Here is a 15,237-nt window from a genome sequence, read left to right as displayed (position 1 = left end):
CACACTAGAGTAACAACAATGTATGGTGTTTCTGACCGTTGCACTTGTTTTCAAAAACCTAGATTTCATTTGAATTTATGAAACAGATATATTATCGCTAGGGTTTTTGTCTAGAACATTCAAATTTAATGTTAATGGAATTGAAGTAATCAAAACAAGGAATACAGTTTGAAGTATTAAAATGTACCTTAATTCGATCGTCAAAAGCAAAAATACGGATGCGGCTTCAGGAAAATCACTTCAGTCAGTAAAACTCAAAAGAGTGTGTGATGAAAGATAGAGGAGAGAAGCTTGAAAAGAAAAAGAAAGGAAGATTGGTATGCGTACACTACACCAAATTCCCGGATTCGTAACAACAGTTCGTAACGACTACAAGGCCGTTACAAAATTCCGTTACAAATGGCCGTTACAAAATATTCGTAACAGTCTATATTCGTTACTATTGTTTAATAAATTCGTAACACTTCTTAGCCGTGACGAAATTATTTATTGGCGTGCCAGTCACACGCTTGGTCACACTTGGGTCGTAACACCTTTAGGATGTGCGTGTGCCATTCACATGCGTGTTATTGTGTTTCATCTACACCGTTTATGCCTAAACTAATATCTATACCATTCATTTTATTCCCGAGATGCGTCTTAATCATAAATTTCTATCTAACCCTAGTCCTATCTCGAGCCAGAGAGGCGAAAAACAGAAACCTCTTTCCCTTCTCAGTTTCTTCCGTCGATCTCTGGATCAAACCTCCTTCTCTTCTTTTCTGTTTTATCTCCTTCTTTTCGAAAATCATAGAGAAAGTAGAAATTAGGGTTTCAATCTCTATTTTATGACAAATTTGAATCAATGGCGGTTGATGAATTTTGGAGAAATTAGGGTTGGATTTCGGTGAAAAGGGTATTGGTTCCTCTTTACTTCAAGGTATTGATAAATGTAAATAGCTTTTATCTTTCTCCGAAGGCTAGAAATTCGAGCTATAGGTTTTTTTTCCTGTTTTGAATCTTAATCTTCTTTTTCTTCTTTGTTTTATTATGATTGGTGAAGCAGATGTAAGAGAGGGGTGTTGTGATCGATAGATTCTGATGCTGTGAAGAACATAGGATTAGAATTCAGATTTTTTCTGCTGATTCATGGCGAGAAAGAGATGAAGAACTGAAGATTAAATAGAGATTTGTTATGGTGATTGAGTTACAGAGATGGGTTCAATTGATTTTAGGGGTTTGAACTGATTTGGATTGAGCAACTGATGATTATTTAGGGTTTGTAGAAGATGGACCTATGCTCGATTTGTGAGAAGAAGAATTGGCAGTTTATTTTTGCAACTGGGTCATTCTCAGATTTCGGTTAAATCTTAAACCCTGGCTTTTATTTCTTGAATTCTGTTTTGAAACTTTTTTGTTTAATTGTGTGTATTGGTTATCTGTTGATCCAACCCTTGAGCAGTGGGAGAAAATCAGGCAATGAGATCGCAGGGGTGGCTACCTTTCTTTCACAGTGCTTATCAGGTATACTCAAGCTTACCTGGATTTCGACAATTGTTTCATGTCAAGTTGTTTGATTTTGAATAATAATTGTTTCATGTTAAATATTTTATAAAATAAGTCATGATGACAATTCCATATGGGCATTTATTGAAAAATATTTTCGGAAACAGGTTATGACAGCAAGACAAAGGGTTTTGTTTGAGTATCACGGTACCAATTACATCTTCACAGGCTGTTGTAGAAGGGGAAGAGAAATCGAACAACCTCGAGAGAGGGATGATACCAAGTGAAACATATTTTTTCTTTGAAGCATCCAATGCGAGTGGTATCGAGGTTGTGTTTCATTTCCCTTGTAACATGCCCGTTTTCTTACTCTCTCCACATGTATTCTTCCCTACTATTTAATTTAGTAAGTTGTCTTCCGATTGTTTTTACACTTTTTCTGCACCTGGATAAGTTATTAAACTAATGTATTTACTTGGAGATATGCATATTTTCAACCAACGTGAATCCATTATCCGGCATAAGGAGTTCAATCTCCAGTCACTAGGTTTAGGTGGTCTAAGTGCAGAATTTGCTGATATCTTCCAAAAAGCATTTGCTTCCCGTGTTTTTCCTGCCTATGTGACCAATAGGCAATCTCCGCTTAGACGAAATTAGTCTTTTCTTATTTAACTGGTTATATGGGCCTCCTGGTACTGGAAAGACCCTTATGGCTCGTCAAATTGGTCAAATGTTAAATGGAAAGGACCCAAAGGTATATAGTTCACTCTCTTGCTTCTTCTTCTTTTATTCTTTTTTTTTTTCGTACTTATATATAGACTTGAAGGATAACATATTTTGTGTGAACTATGTGGAGATTTTAAAATTATTTCTATTGTTCTTTGGTTTTCAGAAAAAGTATTATGAATAGTTTTTGCGTTTCGTGTCAGTGTTAATCTATATGTTAAACCCACAAATCCTTAAATTGATTTTTATGTATACTCTAGATTGTGAACGGGCCTGAAGTGTTAAGCAAATTTGTCGGAGAGACTGAGAAGAACGTTAGAGATTTATTTTCTGATGCTGAGAATGACCAAATGACTCTAGGTGAGAAAGGAATTATATATAGCAAGTGTACTTAAAGTTTGTCTTTGACAGTGAATAATTCTTAACTTTCTGCTTTCAGGGGATCAAAGTGAGATGCACGTTATCATATTTGATGAGATCGATGCTATCTGTAAGTTAGGTAGCTCACAAACCTGTAGATTGTCTTTTCTTTCTGTTACTTATACATGACTTGTCACCTTAAGGCAAACTTGATAGCAGCAGATCCTCTAACTTTAGGCCACTTGTTTTCTTGTTTTATGCATTTGGTATATGCATTATGCAGTTGATTGGCTTCTTAGTCTAGTCAATTAAATAAGCAAATTTGGGTGCAACTAAGCATATCATATGCCTTTGGTATATGCATTATGAACTTGAAGGTGTTGTTAAAAGTGTCATATCATATGCCTTGAACAGGCAACTAAGCCTAGAATATCTTACTAAGACGTTGGATGAGGAAAGTATAAAAGTAACCATGGATGACTTTCTGCATGCTCTTAAGTAAATCATTCCTGCTCTCAAGGCGTGCACTGTCAAAGTATCTCAGGAAAACTGCAGTGGTGGGATGATGCTCTCAAGGCGTGCACTGTCAAAGATTTCCACGATCCTACATACTTCTAAGAATGGGCGGATGCACCGGTATCCATCGGATTTTAGAAGTGTCACATGTGTATCTCAGGAAGACAGTATCTATGTCAGTTTGGATGTTACATGGCATTCTTACCCTACCGGTCACCGTTTGAGATCGTATCATTTTCTTCTTTCACTTTGATGTTTAACTTAATTATTTTCCTTACAGTTCAATGACGTCAATTAAGGAAAACTGGTGAGGCTTCTCCAAGGAGTACTAAGAAAGATTGGGCATAATGGATGAGGCATTTGGTTATTGATCTTCTTAAAGAATACCCATCTCCATTTTTTTTTCCTTGCCTTTTGCGAGGCTTGCGCAATTTCAGGTGGTACTTAAATATTTTATAAAATTTCTTTTGGTTTCTGTGCATCTGCTTTTGGTCATGAGAATTGACTTTGTAATTGCAGACTTTGTGAGTTGCTGGGCTCATCTGACGATAAATTTTTATGAGAGGCTTCTCGTACCTGGTCTCAAAGTGGATGTGTGAAAGTGAGAATCGATTCTTTAAGTGGCCAGCGCGGGGAAGGAAATGAGAATGAAACTTCTCGACGAATCAAAACAGAACTTCTTGTACAGATGCAGGTATTTGTGATGCTAATTTGTGAAATATTAACTCCTTCCTAGTTTAATATAGGGTATGTGATTGTTGGGCCTGACCTAATTATGTTGCTGTTAACGATTTAGAATTTGAAATTTTGTTGAAGATGCTATACATGTGTTGGTTGCAGTTCTTCTTGAAGCTATGGTACTTGATTATGTACATTGATGTCTTCAATGGCGAAAACGTCAGAGGTCCAGTTTTTGTAAGAAACTTGTTAGAGATTGGCCATTTTCGCCTTTGAAGACATCATTGTAAATGGTTTTTTTGTAATAAGTTGCTGAAAATTAACACCATTATGCTGCAAGCCTGCAAGGATAAATTCATAACTTGCTGTGTTACAGAAATTTTGTGTTCAACGACGAAATTTTGTGTTCAAGGATAAATTCATTACTTCCAACATCTAAGTTTACTTGTCATAATAATGCAGCCTGTTGTATTTTGCGGGATTGCCTACATCGAGTTTTCTGATGCCCAAGCTTTCAACAAAAGCAATCCTGCAAAGGATATAACGCTTAGTTGCGGTTATTTGAATGATGCTCTATTTCATCAAAAAGGGTGGAGAACAAAGCAACTAAGATTTGAGTTCCATGTATTCAAGTTTTATAGGCAGTTAGTAAGTTTTTATGTGTTTCCATGTATTCCTTTAGAAATTTGATACTTAACAAAAAAAAACAAAGTTTGGTACTTAGAGAAATTTCAATTCTTTTGTAATTTATATCTGTTCAGTTATTTTGTAATATAAATCTGATATGAATTGAGTGAATGTGATATAAATAGATTGAAGAAGTTGTTGTTGAGTGTGGATGATGAATGTACGCAGGTATTGAATTTAGAATTCCGGCTTATTTCCGGCAGAAAAAGAACTGCCAGTCAGCCTTGACCCGGTCAAGGTTGACTGGCAGTAATTTTTTTCTGTTACGAAAAAATTCGTAACAGCTAGGAACTTTTTCAATTTTTCACGTAGAACGGATACAGCACGTTACTAATGTGCCACTTAGTAACGGCTCCAGGATGATACGACCATGTTGTTACAAAAAATCGTAATGGCCTTCAGCTATTACTACGTATCGTTTCGTAACATCCATGAAATGTTACTAACAGGGTACAACCAAGAATTCGTAACGGCTTTATTGCAGTTACGAAAAAATGTAACACCCACTTTTGAAACAGGCGACGGCCGTTACAACGCCGATTTGTAACGGCTAAGTTCTATAACGAATCCCAGGATTTGGTGTAGTGTAGTCATTCGCTATGGGTGAACATTATCTTAGCCTCCCGAATCACCTACTAGCCTGTCCCAATTTTCTATATCCCTGGATTCCCTCCATGCATGTCTCACTAACAAGAGAATAATGCTTAAGATTTCCTCGATCATTTGGTTGTTCAACAGTACAATAGCAACAATATATGGCGTTTCAGGTTGCACTAGCTTGTTTGTTATTTGGAGTCGCCCTTTCAAAAACCTGGATTTTCACTTGAATTTTTGAATCTAATTAAATTAATGGAAGTGAATTAATCAAAACAAGTAACTAAATATCAAATTCATGTGCTGGTAGTTGAAATAACCTCAACTCGATCGCTAATAGCAAAAACACAAATACGTGGGTTCATAGAAATCATTTCGGTTCAGTAGAGGAGTGAATTTGATTTAGAAAGAAAAAAGAATCCATTGATTGGGCTTTTATCATTTTTTTGTCAAAATTTCATGTGGCCTTGAGCCAAGAAACCCACTCATTTCTCTACCATTGCTTGTGTATGGTGAATCTAAATGGTCATATATGACAAGAACATTTCATAATTTTCATTAGACATGCATTCATTAGGCAAAAAAACACTTTAGCATGCATTTCCCAATCTAAATGTGTAGTGGTGACGTTTCAAATTGAGATACGAGCATATCAATAAAATAGAGAAAAAGAATCATAATGAGATAATTGTTGGATTCTTCTTGCCACTTGATCATACAATCTTAGAGAAAGGAATTTTTGTAAAACACTTTGAACTGTCACTCACGAGGCTACACTGATATGCATTTGCCAGACAATCTTTAACTTCCGGTACTTTTGGTTTTCTCTGATATCTTACTCTCTCTAATACAATAGCCTTATACAAATACCATTAGATCGCTCTTAGATATAACAACATCTATTTCCCCAAGTGTGTAGGTGCAGTTCATTCAACCTTTACACCAAATTTAACAACAGGAATACGATGTTGCAAAAGGGGGTTGTAACACTTCTCAGCCGTCACTGTGAAATCCAATCTTAATGTAAAGTGGTGATCTTTGAAATTAAGATATGAGATATATCAATCGCATATAAAAAAAGACTTATAGTGAGATAATTGTATGGATTCCTTTCTTGTGACTTGATCACATATCCCGGAGAAAGGATTTCTTGTGAAACATTTTGACGGGCCACTCACGGTGCTAGACCACCTGGATGAAATAAATTTATAACCTCTGTCGCATTCAATTCGAAAATAACCTTTCTCACATCCTTTAATCATTTAAAACACAAACTGTCATTCCCAATTTTTGGTTTTCCTCTAGTATCTCACTCTCTCTCTCTCTCCATATTATTTTCGTTAACACGGTAATCTTGTCCATAGATCAGTCTTTAGATGTATCATCTGTTTCCTAAGGTTTTAGGTGTAATCCTTGACTCAATATAAGCCTTTTTTTATATGGAAAACATTGATTGGGTGACCTAGTAGTCTTTTTCTTTAACAGGATCAGGATAGGCATGAGTTTTGAACTTTCATGTCTTGTGAACTCTATTGTGAACGAAAAATGCGTTTATAAGTGTTCTCACATTGAGGATAAAAAGCACATGGCTATACTTATACATTTTAAAATTTCCAAGTTCTAGTAAATTAATAAATAAATAAATGATCGTTTATCGAAGAACGTCATCTTAAGAGTGCGGGTCTTATACAAATTTCCATTTTTGTATGGGCACCGTACAAGATCTTAACAACAAGTTAACTCTTATGTACTGATGAAAAACTAAGAATAATGGAACAAATTAGAGGGTAAAATAAGTTGGTGCAAGGTTTGACAGAGTTTTTACAAGGATAGAAAAATTCTAACCCTGTAGTATCCTTTGGTAGTTGCTCTTCCTATCAAGTTCTTTGCGGAGATGATATACGAAGCTTATCATACCATTTTTAGTTTTGAGTTTAGTTCCTCTAGTACCTTAACGCTTTTGCCAATGTATATTTAAGAAATAATTTTCTCTCATAACCTATTTCTTTGGTATTACTCACCCTACAAGAATCCGAGTTTAATAAGTTATAAATTGACAGAAAATTAATGTATAAGTTAGAGATTAGTAAATTATACTAATAATTATGAATTATAATTATATGTTAAAAAAAGTGTTTTCATATCCATTCTCTAAAAGAGAAGACACATAAACATCTCTTGCAAAAGAATGCCTATCATGCGGAATTTTCCCTTAACCACCTCTGCAACACAAAGATTTAATTGTATCATATTTTGGTTCTCTAATTCAAGAGATTTTTATTAATCTACGGTAATAAATTAAAATTCCGTTGAGCTATTTATAGTTATACATACTTAGCTTACAAGTATTATTGGGTCACACATATACTCAACCTAAAATCTATACAAACTTAAATTACTAATAATAACTCAAAAATCCCCCTCTAGGTGGCGCATAGATATCACACATGCCCAGATTGACGATAGAATCACAAAAGGATGTGTTTGACACTGCCTTAGTTCAGAAGAACGACAAATTGGTACTTCAATAATCTTATGCTATAATTTCTCATAGATGAAATTTCGAACAATCTCAACATGCTTGGTTCTATCACGTTGAACAAGACTTTGTGCAATCTTAATTGCTGACTGATTATCACAAAATAACTTCATAGGACATTCAGCGAATAAACCAAGCTTTCCCCATGAGATGTTTAATCCATAGTAATTCACAGATTCCTTTAACCATTGCCATATATCCATCCTCATCACAAGAAAAGGAAACAACTTTATGCTTTTTACTTCTCCAAGTAACAAGGTTACCTCCAACAAATGTAAAATAACTTGTAGTTGATCTTCTTTTATCTCCGTTTTCACCCCCATCTGAGTGAGTATACCCACAAATATCCAGATTTCCATGATTTGAAAACATCAAACCTCTTCTAGGTGAAGATTTTAAATATCTAAGTATTCTTATGACACCATCCATATGTTGTTTACCAGGATTATGCATAAACCTACTAACAACACTTACTGCATAAGCAATGTCAGGTCTAGTATGGGAGAGATAAATCAAACGTCCTACTAATCTTTGATATAGTTCTTTATCCGTTGGTAATTGATCAAAAATTTCGTCTAGTTTATGATTTTGCTCAATAAGAGAACTAATAGGTTGCAAACCTAGCATACCTGTTTTCTTGAGTAAATCAAGTACATATTTTTGTTGAGATAAGAAAATACTTTGATTATATCGAACAACTTCAATTCAAAAACAATATTTGAGAGACCCAGATCTTTTACCTCAAACTATAAAGATAAATATGTCTTTAAGTTTCGCATCTCATCTGCATATAAGTGTTGTCAATTTACTTCAAGATTTCTTTAAGAACAAGGGATCTTCATTACTTTTTTTTGTACCCAGTTTTAGTCATCGTATCTCGAAATTTCCCAAATCAAGCACGGGGTGATTACTTCAAGGCGTACAAAGCTTTATCCAATCTACATACAACATTAGGATCTGAATCACCAAATCCTGGTATAAAAGAATGTAAACTTCTTCCTTTAAGTCTCCATGTAAAAATGCATTTATACATCATATTGTTGCAGTGGCCAACCCAAATTTGCTGCAATAGACAACAATACACGAATGACGTTCATTTTTGCTACAGAAGCAAAAGTCTCATGATGATCTATACCATAAGTTTGAGTAAATACTATTGCAACAAGTCTTCCCTTATATCTTTCAGTAGAACCGTCAAGATTAATCTTCACAAAGAATACCCATCTGCAACCAACTGGTTTGTTTCCTCTTGTAGTATAACTTTTCTCCATGTCTGATTTTTCATAAGTGCTCGCGTTTCTTCAAACATAGCATTAGCCCATTTAGGATTGGATAATGCTTCTCAAACACTGGTAGGACTTGCAATACCTGGCATTTGACTAGTATTAGTAGTTTATACCTGTGATACTCCGCGATTGCTCCTTGGTGGTAGTTGATACATGTCAGCTTCAACAACTTCACAATTCCCAGTATTAGTATTAGTGGTATCACTACTTACCTCAATAGCAGAACTAGAATTGACATGAATGGGTACTGTAGTAGTAGAGTGGTTATCATCTTCAATAAGGATTTGAGTTTCATCTCCGTCTTTATTTATATTTTCTCTATCAACATTGCCAATTGATGAATCTTTTTTTGCAATAAATTATTGACCTTCTTCAGCCTTATTTTTTCCAGTAGACAAAACTTATGTCTGATCGGTAGATTCCATCATTGATTCATAATTATTTGGAAACAATTCTATCGAATTGAAATCTTCTTTCAAACTCTTTCCAAAATGAGAGACATTAGATTCAGCCGAAGAAAAATACATTTCATGTTTAGAGAAAGTCACATCCATGGTGACATACATTCTTCTAGTTGGTGGATGATACCACTTGTAGCCCCTATGAAACTAATTGTATCCAAAAAGTACATATTTAAGAGCACAAGGGTCAAGCTTTGAACGTAAATGCTTTTGTATATGTATATTAATTAGCTACACAACCAAATACTCGTGGTGGAAGTGTAAGGTTATAAGGAATAGTCACAAATGAAGCCAGTTTCTCCACTAGTGTCTGAAATTTCAGAATTCATCTAGGAACATGATTAAGTAGAAAGACAACACTGATAGAACCTCGGGTCTGTATATGGTAATCTTGCAACCTCAGTTCAGTGATAGGTTGCAGTTTCATTCAATCTGATATATTTGACACCTAGAACCTCGCCCGGACCAGAACATCGGGTCTGTATATGGTAATCTTACTACCTGAGTTAAGTGATAGGTTGCAGTTTCATCCAATCTGATACATTTGGCATCTCGAACCTCGCCCCGACCAGAACATCGGGTTTGTATATTGTTATCTTGTTACCTGAGTTAAGTGATAGGTTGCAGTTTCATCCAATCTGATATATTTGACACCTCGAACCTCGCTCGGACCAGAACATCGAGTGTGTATATGGTAATCTTGCAACCAGAGCTATGTGATAGGTTGCAGTTTCATCCAATCTGATACATTTGACACCTCGAACCTCGCCCCGACCATAACACCGGGTCTGTATATGGTAATCTTGCAACCTGAGTTATGTGATAGGTTGCAGTTTCATCCAATCTGATTAATTTGACACCTCTAACCTCGCCCCGACCAGAACATCGGGTCTGTATATGGTAATCTTGCAACCTGAGTTAAGTGATAGGTTGCAGTTTCATCCAATTTGATATATTTGACACCTCGAACCTCGCTCAGAAGAGAACATCGGGTATTTATATGGTAATCTTGCAACCTGAGTTAAGTGATAGGTTGCAGTTTCATCCAATCTGATACATTAGACACCTCGAGCCTCTCCCCGACCAGAACATTGGGTATGTATATGGTAATCTTACAACCTGAGTTCTGTGATAGGTTGCAGTTTCATCCAATCTGATATATTTGACACCTCGAACCTCGCTCGGACCAGAACCTCGGGTCTGTATATGGTAATCTTGCAACCTCAGTTCAGTGATAGGTTGCAGTTTCATTCAATCTGATATATTTGACACCGAGAACCTCGCCCGGACCAGAACATCGGGTCTGTATATGGTAATCTTACTACCTGAGTTAAGTGATAGGTTGCAGTTTCATCCAATCTGATACATTTGGCATCTCGAACCTCGCCCCGACCAGAACATCAGGTTTGTATATTGTTATCTTGTTACCTGAGTTAAGTGATAGGTTGCAGTTTCATCCAATCTGATATATTTGACACCTCGAACCTCGCTCGGACCAGAACATCGAGTGTGTATATGGTAATCTTGCAACCAGAGCTATGTGATAGGTTACAGTTTCATCCAATCTGATATATTTGAACCCTCGAACCTCGCGCCGACCAGAACATCGGGTCTGTATATGGTAATCTTGCAACCTGAGTTCAGTGATAGGTTACAGTTTCATCCAATCTGATATATTTGACACCTCGAACCTCGCTCGGACCAGAACCTCGGGTCTGTATATGGTAATCTTGCAACCTGAGTTCAGTGATAGGTTGCAGTTTCATCCAATCTGATATATTTGACACCTCGAACCTCGCCCCGACAAGAACATCGGGTTTGTATATTGTTATCTTGTTACCTGAGTTAAGTGATAGGTTGCAGTTTCATCCAATCTGATATATTTGCACCTCGAACCTCGCACGGACCAGAACATCGAGTGTGTATATGGTAATCTTGCAACCAGAGCTATGTGATAGGTTGCAGTTTCATCCAATCTGATATATTTGAACCCTCGAACCTCGCGCCGACCAGAACATCGGGTCTGTATATGGTAATCTTGCAACCTGAGTTCAGTGATAGGTTGCAGTTTCATCCAATCTGATACATTAGACACCTCGAGCCTCTCCCCGACCAGAACATTGGGTATGTATATGGTAATCTTACAACCTGAATTCTGTGATAGGTTGCAGTTTCATCCAATCTGATATATTTGACACCTCGAACCTCGCTCGGACCAGAACCTCGGGTCTGTATATGGTAATCTTGCAACCTCAGTTCAGTGATAGGTTGCAGTTTCATTCAATCTGATATATTTGACACCTAGAACCTCGCCCGGACCAGAACATCGGGTCTGTATATGGTAATCTTACTACCTGAGTTAAGTGATAGGTTGGAGTTTCATCCAATCTGATACATTTGGCATCTCGAACCTCGTCCCGACCAGAACATCGGGTTTGTATATTGTTATCTTGTTACCTGAGTTAAGTGATAGGTTGCAGTTTCATCCAATCTGATATATTTGACACCTCGAACCTCGCTCGGACCAGAACATCGAGTGTGTATATGGTAATCTTGCAACCAGAGCTATGTGATAGGTTGCAGTTTCATCCAATCTGATACATTTGAACCCTCGAACCTCGCCCCGACCATAACACCGGGTCTGTATATGGTAATCTTGCACCTGAGTTATGTGATAGGTTGCAGTTTCATCCAATCTGATTAATTTGACATCTCTAACCTCGCCCCGACCAGAACATCGGGTCTATATATGGTAATCTTGCAACCTGAGTTAAGTGATAGGTTGGAGTTTCATCCAATTTGATATATTTGACACCTCGAACCTCGCTCCGACGAGAACATCAGGTATTTATATGGTAATCTTGCAACCTGAGTTAAGTGATAGGTTGCAGTTTCATCCAATCTGATACATTAGACACCTCGAGCCTCTCCCCGACCAGAACATTGGGTATGTATATGGTAATCTTACAACCTGAGTTCTGTGATAGGTTGCAGTTTCATCCAATCTGATATATTTGACACCTCGAACCTCGCTGCGACCAGAACCTCGGGTCTGTATATGGTAATCTTGCAACCTCAGTTCAGTGATAGGTTGCAGTTTCATTCAATCTGATATATTTGACACCTCGAACCTCGCTCGGACCAGAACATCCGGTCTGTATATGGTAATCTTCCAACCTGAGTTAAGTGATAGGTTGTAGTTTCATTCAATCTGATATATTTGACACCTCGAACCTCGCTCGGACGAGAACATCGGGTCTGTGTATGATAATATTGCAACCTGAGTTAAGTGATAGGTTGCAGTTTCATCCAATATGATATATTTGACACCTCGAACCTCGCTCGGACGAGAAAATCGGGTCTGTATATGGTAATCTTGCTACCTGAGTTAAGTGATAGGTTGCATTTTCATCCAATCTGATACATTTGACACCTCGAACCTCGCCCCGACCATAACATCGGGTTCGTATATGGTAATCTTGCAACATGAGTTAAGTGATAGGTTGGAGTTTCATCCAATATGATACATTTAACATCTCGAACCTCTCCCCGACCAGAACATCGGGTTTGTATATGGTAATCTTGCAACCTGAGTTCAGTGATAGGTTGCAGTTTTATCCATCCTGATATATTTGACACCTCGAACCTCGCTCATACGAGAGCATCGGGTATTTATATGGTAATCTTGCAACCTGAGTTAAGTGATAGGTTGCAGTTTCATCCAATCTGATACATTAGACACCTCGAGCCTCTCCCCGACCAGAACATTGGGTATGTATATGGTAATCTTACAACCTGAGTTCTGTGATAGGTTGCAGTTTCATCCAATATGATATATTTAACACCTGGAACCTCGCTCGGACCAGAACCTCGGGTCTGTATATGGTAATCTTGCAACCTCAGTTCAGTGATAGGTTGCAGTTTCATTCAATCTGATATATTTGACACCTCGAACCTCGCTCGGACGAGAACATCGGTTCTGTGTATGGTAATATTGCAACCTGAGTTAAGTGATAGGTTGTAGTTTCATCCAATCTGATACATTAGACACCTCGAGCCTCTCCCCGACCAGAACATTGGGTATGTATATGGTAATCTTACAACCTGAGTTCTGTGATAGGTTGCAGTTTCATCCAATCTGATATATTTGACACCTCGAACCTCGCTCGGACCAGAACCTCGGGTCTGTATATGGTAATCTTGCAACCACAGTTCAGTGATAGGTTGCAGTTTCATTCAATCTGATATATTTGACACCTCGAACCTCGCTCGGACCAGAACATCGAGTGTGTATATGGTAATCTTCCAACCTGAGTTAAGTGATAGGTTGCAGTTTCATCCAATCTGATTAATTTGACACCTCTAACCTCGCCCCACCAGAACATCGGGTCTGTATATGGTAATCTTGCAACCTGAGTTAAGTGATAGGTTGCAGTTTCATCCAATTTGATATATTTGACACCTCGAACCTCGCTCATACGAGAGCATCGGGCATTTATATGGTAATCTTGCAACCTGAGTTAAGTGATAGGTTGCAGTTTCATCCAATCTGATACATTAGACACCTCGAGCCTCTCCCCGACCAGAACATTGGGTATGTATATGGTAATCTTACAACCTGAGTTCTGTGATAGGTTGCAGTTTCATCCAATCTGATATATTTGACACCTCGAACCTCGCTCGGACCAGAACCTCGAGTCTGTATATGGTAATATTGCAACCTCAGTTCAGTGATAGGTTGCAGTTTCATTCAATCTGATATATTTGACACCTAGAACCTCGCCCGGACCAGAACATCGGGTCTGTATATGGTAATCTTACTACCTGAGTTAAGTGATAGGTTGCAGTTTCATCCAATGTGATACATTTGGCATCTCGAACCTCGCCCCGACCAGAACATCGGGTTTGTATATTGTTATCTTGTTACCTGAGTTAAGTGATAGGTTGCAGTTTCATCCAATCTGATATATTTGACACCTCGAACCTCGCTCGGACCAGAACATCCGGTCTGTATATGGTAATCTTGCAACCAGAGCTATGTGATAGGTTGCAGTTTCATCCAATCTGATATATTTGAACCCTCGAACCTCGCGCCGACCAGAACATCGGGTCTGTATATGGTAATCTTGCAACCTGAGTTCAGTGATAGGTTGTAGTTTCATCCAATCTGATATATTTGACACCTCGAACCTCGCTCGGACCAGAACCTCGGGTCTGTATATGGTAATCTTGCAACCTGAGTTCAGTGATAGGTTGCAGTTTCATCCAATCTGATATATTTGACACCTCGAACCTCGCCCCGACCAGAACATCGGGTTTGTATATTGTTATCTTGTTACCTGAGTTAAATGATAGGTTGCAGTTTCATCCAATCTGATATATTTGACACCTCAAACCTCGCTCGGACCAGAACATCGAGTGTGTATATGGTAATCTTGCAACCAGAGCTATGTGATAGGTTGCAGTTTCATCCAATCTGATATATTTGAACCCTCGAACCTCGCGCCGACCAGAACATCGGGTCTGTATATGGTAATCTTGCAACCTGAGTTCAGTGATAGGTTGCAGTTTCATCCAATCTGATACATTAGACACCTCGAGCCTCTCCCCGACCAGAACATTGGGTATGTATATGGTAATCTTACAACCTGAATTCTGTGATAGGTTGCAGTTTCATCCAATCTGATATATTTGACACCTCGAACCTCGCTCGGACCAGAACCTCGGGTCTGTATATGGTAATCTTGCAACCTCAGTTCAGTGATAGGTTGCAGTTTCATTCAATCTGATATATTTGACACCTAGAACCTCGCCCGGACCAGAACATCGGGTCTGTATATGGTAATCTTACTACCTGAGTTAAGTGATAGGTTGCAGTTTCATCCAATCTGATACATTTGGCATC

The 15,237-nt window shown here is 37.9% G+C and overlaps 1 long non-coding RNA gene across 3 annotated transcripts; it reads left to right on the top strand.

Moving 5' to 3' along the window:
• Positions 1-701: 701 nt before the first annotated feature.
• On the top strand, positions 702-4,608 carry LOC113321587. 3 transcript variants are annotated; one of them, XR_003346777.1, is made up of 9 exons: positions 702-919; positions 1,046-1,341; positions 1,442-1,503; positions 1,653-2,239; positions 2,472-2,571; positions 2,651-2,701; positions 3,368-3,524; positions 3,607-3,781; positions 4,228-4,608. It is a non-coding gene; the product is annotated as an uncharacterized LOC113321587 (long non-coding RNA). The 3 variants fall into 3 exon arrangements; XR_003346776.1 differs by having other exon boundaries at positions 2,651-2,710; positions 4,228-4,607; XR_003346778.1 differs by having other exon boundaries at positions 1,653-1,815; positions 2,651-2,710; positions 4,228-4,605.
• Positions 4,609-15,237: the final 10,629 nt, after the last annotated feature.

This window comes from Papaver somniferum, chromosome 11 (genome assembly GCF_003573695.1).
Source record: "Papaver somniferum cultivar HN1 chromosome 11, ASM357369v1, whole genome shotgun sequence".
Taxonomy (NCBI): domain Eukaryota; kingdom Viridiplantae; phylum Streptophyta; class Magnoliopsida; order Ranunculales; family Papaveraceae; genus Papaver; species Papaver somniferum.
The sequence above is the reverse complement of the archived record's forward strand: the minus strand, read 5'-3'. Positions and strand labels throughout refer to the sequence as shown.